Source organism: Phoenix dactylifera, chromosome 1 (assembly GCF_009389715.1).
Source record: "Phoenix dactylifera cultivar Barhee BC4 chromosome 1, palm_55x_up_171113_PBpolish2nd_filt_p, whole genome shotgun sequence".
Taxonomy (NCBI): domain Eukaryota; kingdom Viridiplantae; phylum Streptophyta; class Magnoliopsida; order Arecales; family Arecaceae; genus Phoenix; species Phoenix dactylifera.
The window spans coordinates 13809319-13815326 of NC_052392.1; positions in this window are offsets into that span (position 1 = coordinate 13809319).

Here is a 6008-nt window from a genome sequence, read left to right on the forward strand (position 1 = left end):
TCAAAATACCAACTTTTTTAACCCATTAATAAAAACTATACTTTAATTAAAAATAAAATAAAATTTTAAAATTATTTTTTTATTCCAATCGTCTTATACGCCTATCAATTAAAAATATTTTAATTATTTTAATTTAAAACTATTAATATTTTAACAAAAGTAGGTATATATATAAATAAGAATAAAAAAATAAAATAGCAGATCAAGGATACATGCAAAATTCGATATTTAAAAAATATTAAAAAAATCCATAATGTAAAAATAAAATTTCTATTTTACCCGCATGGGTTCGCTGTTTTAATAAGAGGGGGCATCACGGCACTGAAGGCGGGCGGCGCTCGAAGGGCAAGGTTCGGGTACTACAAACTCATGCGTGGCATGTTTTGGTGGGTCGTTATCCCGAATTTTGTACGGTTTCGGTACATTACTTCAACGTAGTCCAAAGAGATGGGCCCGTAGGTTACACAGTCAAGCCTCCGGTAAAACGTATTTCAACGGCCGGCACGTGTTTCTCTCGAGTCCGGCCAATGGGCTGAGAAAGACAGCCAGCGAAGTGCACCCGGTAATGTTGTTTTGTTGACCATCTTACTTGGTGATGTTAAAGGGAGGGAAAGAGGATGAGTCAATGCACGCATGCATTCTTCTCTTGTTGACTGACCGGCATGCGATCTTGTAAGTTTTCTCCATGGGCATTGGCTCTATCTGTGAGCTAAACCAGGTGCTGTGGTGGATTTATAGGATTCTTTGGTTAACTCTCTCCACGACTAATGATTATAGTTTAGGCCGAGCAATCAATAGAAATCTTGCTTTTGCTTGGATGTGAAACGAATGCATGGCGAGCTTTGGAATTCATTTTTGAGAATGATTGGTTTTGGTGCATCAATCTATTGGCATCTTACTCCCAATGCAGATCCCAAACTGATTTCGTTTGGTACGCCCAGCAATATAGTGGGCCTAACCAGTGGGCTATGACTAAGGCCTTGCATATCATTATCTTTTTATTCGATTGGTGTTGCTAGATAATTTAAAGTGCTAATATGTCCGTGTCTGTGTTGCTTTGGATCAAAGTAGATCTTGAATTGCATTCATGGTTTAAACCACAAATCGTTCTATGTAGAGATGGGATATTGTATCCTTAATTTCTATGTATCACTTAGTGAGGAAAAACTTCAACCCCCTCCCCTCTTTTTTTTTTTTTTGATACAGCGGTGACTCACACAAGTTATGTGTGAGTGCATCCAATAAAGTCAGAAAAAAGTATATAACATGGTGGGAAAGGAATAGACTCCTGGTCCTTCCAGAAAAACTCTTCCGAATGGTGCGCAACATAGGAGGCAACCCAGTCCGCCGCACTGTTCGCCTTCTGATAGATATGAGAAGCCCGGGAGGAGCCAAACTCTCTTACAAGCTCGTGTATGTCCCGAAGAAGTGGATGCTGATCATCATAGGTGTGTTGTCCTCAAATCCACTCGATTACCGTGGTTGAGTCTCCTTCCAGACAAATATTGTCTACTCCGAGAACTCGCCTCGTGTAGTTAATCCCCTCCCATGCCGCCCTTAACTCTGCTCTGAATGTTGACTTGTCAAAAGTGCATCGCCCCTTAGCTGCGATGAGTCTGGAGTCGTGATCCCTAATCACAAAGCTAACACCTTCTTTGCCCTCCGTCCTGCTATCAAAGTTAACCTTAAGAGTGCAAGGGAGACGAGTATGGAATCGTGATCCCTTATTTCATTAGCAAATGAAATCAAAGACAAGTGACCTCATGAGCAAAGCCCAAGGGCAGAGTCAAAAGCTAGCACTTAAAGCAAAAAAAGGATCCCGAAGAGAAATATATTTTTAAAAAGAAAAAATTACAATGACACCTTTTTAACTTTGGATGTGTCTTGGAGACACCCCCCAACTTTAAAAGCTTCAAACTAACCCTTCAAGTTTTTAAACAGTTCCAAAGTGCTCCTTTGACTCCCCAACCAGTAGACGGTGTTAGCCTAATGTTGCTGCTCAGAATCCGACCTAATAAGCGGACATTCTAATGAGCAAGCTGCTCTGCTTGGCTAAATTAGGGGAGTGTTGCATAGTGCTAGAGCCAATCTGCAACCACATAGCACGATTAGAGGGTCGCTAGAACTTATTCGATTGGGGCAGAGTTTCGAGAGAAAACATAAGAGATGAAAAAGAGATAGAAGTATGAAAGTATGTTATTCAGATTTCTTTTCATACCTGATGGATCTCCATACCTGATATTTATAGAGGAGAGAATGAGAATCTGCATAGTTAGTGTTGCGGGGACGGCATTCTGCCGGAGCCTCACACAACAGCCTAGCCCACATTAAGCTAGCAGAGAAAGAAGCCGCGTTCCTCCTGAGGTATTGTCTGCTTTGGGGGTCAAGCGTACCCGGAGCCCTTCTCACGGTTTTGTCCCATAAAAGGGCCCTCGAGAGGAAAGGATTTCCATCTCCCATTTAAGGCACGGAACCTTTCCGCTACTAGCCGATGTGGGACTAAATTCAAGGCCCCTCCCCCCCCACAACATAGCCCCCCCAGCGGGAAGGTTCCGGCCAGGTTTTACCCCAACGGGCCCCCACAGTCCTGGAGGGTAGTCAATGGAGAGAGGAGGCGCCCCTTCATGGCGCGCCATCTGTTGCGGGGACGGCATTCTGCCGGAGCCTCACACAACAGCCTAGCCCACATTAAGCTAGCAGAGAAAGAGGACCGCGTTCCTCTCGAGGTATTGTCCGCTTTGGGGGTCGAGCATACCCGGAGCCCTCCTCACGGTTTTGTCCTACAAAAGGGCCCTCGAGAGGAAAGGATTTCCATCCCCCATTTAAGGCACGAAATCTTTCCGCTACTAGCCGATGTGGGACTAAATTCAAGCCCCCCCCCCCCCCCCCACAACAGTTAGTATTGCATGATTGTGAATTTGCATGGTTAGAATCGTGCGACTGCAAATATGCATGGTTAGGATCGCGCGACTTGTGGACTAATAGTTGGGTTTTTTTCACATCCGTTGATCGAGACAGTTAGGATATTGCCTTTCATGTGCACAATGATGCTATTAAAGTAGCTACTATCTCAGTATGTTGCCCGATAACTATGATTGCTTCAGTCTAAAGAGACATTGCTAGAAAAGTGACTGATCAAAAATTAAATATCATGAGGCGAAGGAAAGACTATTTAGAACCACATATGTTAAGCTTTATATTCACTGTCGATAAATTATGTCACTTCCTAGAGTTGGGGTATAATCATGGGTATTTTACCATGATGGGATTAAACATGGCTCTGAGATCAGAACTCGAGAGGGATTAGAGAAGTTTAATCTGAAATAGTGGCTAAATGTGTCTAGGGCATAGCGAGACACTTTTTTGAAACTAATATAAGGACACCTATAGTGGGCAAACCCATGTCTGTTTTTGTTGCCTAACTCTTCATATTTTAGCATGTCTATTACATGCTTTGAAGCTCAACAAACAAGCAAATGAAGGTGCGCATGGCTTGGTAATTGAAAAGTCAATCGTTTGGTAATTGAAGAGCCAATTGAAAGATATAAGCTATCTAAATAAATTAAGTTAATGGGATGGGTCATTTATTGTGGGTTTCATAGAGAAACTCCTATACATAGGCCTCCAAACAAACTTCATGTACCTAAGCCAAGTGTCAAAAATATTTTTTTAAAAAAAGCACTTTCTCTCTTTCTTTGTGTTCTAATTTTTTTAGGTGGATTTGTATGTAACACTCTAGTAGTGTACCCTACCATGAGTTAACATTTGGTTCGTAACGAAGTTTTGCTTCAAAGATTACCGATGTACTAATCAAAGTTTCTAAAGTTAATTAGTTGTTCAAAAAGATATATAAAGCAATGTGAAAATCCCTTTCGAAGATTCTAAGTAGTCGGTTTTGTGCCAGTGAGGTATATGCAAAACCCATAAGCTTCCATTTGATTTCGTAAATCCTTTTTTTTAACATCAAGGATGTCAATGGAGAAGTATGGAAGATGATCCATGAGTAGACAAAGCACTATCAGTAGCAGGCCAACCATACACAACGAGATGTCTAGTTCAAGTTTAGTATTTGATGGTAAGAATGACTCCAGAAAGATTTGCACCAGGAACCTTCTACAGGCTGCATCAAAGAAAGAACCTCATAAAATCCTAAAGAAGCTGGGAGACAATGCCAGCCTATTTAAGCTTCCAAAGGATATTAAGATTAGCATTATCTTGTACATGTCCGATGTCAGCTTATTTTGGACAACAAAAGCACCATGTGAATTCTTAGAAACCAGCACTAACTTGCTTACCATTAGAAAGCAAACAAATTACTGTCCGAAGAGCAACCTTATCATTGTCGAAAGGAAAATTTTCTAGAAGCAATCTTTTCTCGATTTTTTTCAGTTGAATGACTTCGGATTTTAGTTTTTCGGATGTGTTTCAAGAGGCCCTCATGATTTTCCTCTTAATGCAAGGGGTCTGAAACCTATAAATACCCCTCCCTTTTATGTACTCTTATTTATCATCGAAACAATAGCAAAAATTTTCTCTCAAGATTCTTCTCAAATCCTTCAACGGTTAGAGGCTGCTTCAGATCTTATGGTGCAAGGCCACGGTTCGGGAGAAGGCTTTGGCAAGAGGTTGGAGTTTGTTTTACTGAGGCCCTGTGAAGCATGGAGGTGCAGGCTAAAAGTTCAGCAGAAAATAAGGTTAACCTTATTTACTTGCTATAGTTTCTAATTATTAGTTTAATAATTTTGCCCCTAGTTTATTTTTCTGCTTCTAGTTCTGGTTTCTGTGGTGCTATTTTAATCTCGCATGGGATAAGAAATCCTATAAAGTACTCTTACAAGCATCAATTAATAACTATGTTTAAAATAAATTTGATTTAGAAAAATGATATGATAAATAAAATCATATACATGATGTATTTCAGCACTTGCATCATAGCTAGTCCCTCTAATGTTAAAGTGGTCGACCATGACCAAATTTATAGTTCGTTGCCTGACCACATGCCAACCTCTCCATGCGGGACTTATAAATAATTGTCATTAACGTAGAGATCCATAAGTAATTTTCCTTGTTGGATTTTCCATACCTACAAATAACTTTTCAGGACATCTAGTATACACGCACACACAATCAAAATGAAGGCTTTGCTTATGGATACCTATATTAATGACGTTATGGATAGAACTCTTTATTTCGGATAATAGGTATTGTTTTTATTTAATACAGTTTTTTAACAAAATAAAAAGGTTATTACCTCATTAAATTATATTAGGGACCAGGAGATGCCAGTTCCTAGTTGATTCCCTCTGCCATAGCAATCGTTTGATCATTCTATCTAACACCCTCTTCTCTCCACCTGACGCAAGAAATTTATTTGACAATTTGTTGCTAAAGATTTTACTAGTATTACTAAATTGATACATGAATTAATAATATTATCAATAATCATATTTGCTTAATATATGCTAATGTATGCTTAATATATATTTATGAAACCAAGAATTCATTAGCATGACTAAATAAATATAGAATTAATCATATTTGCTTGATATATATTAATATTAAAAAAATACTTTTCATTAGTATTGCACAATGCCAACGCCCCACTAATGTCATTAGATTATACTAATATTTTATTAGTTTTTAATGCATTTTTTTATCATAATCTCACGTAAAAGTGAAAGGATAAATATTAATGATCTTGCTATATTGTATTTAAATATGATTCAATATTTTTTTATTTCTTATTATATACTGATTGGATCATCGTAATCTTATTATTTTATAATAATATATTATTTTATTATATTGATAAATATATATTATTAAATTTTTTGTAAAGAAAAACTACATGAAGCATGGTGTGGGTATCATTCTTGTTATTTTATATTTATTTTATGTTATATTTAGCAATAGTTAGAAGAAAAAAAATTGTATCCCCCAAGTTATATGCTTCTGGCCTTTATACAACCAAGTCGCCAAATCCGAACTTGTTGGCTTTAAGGATTTAA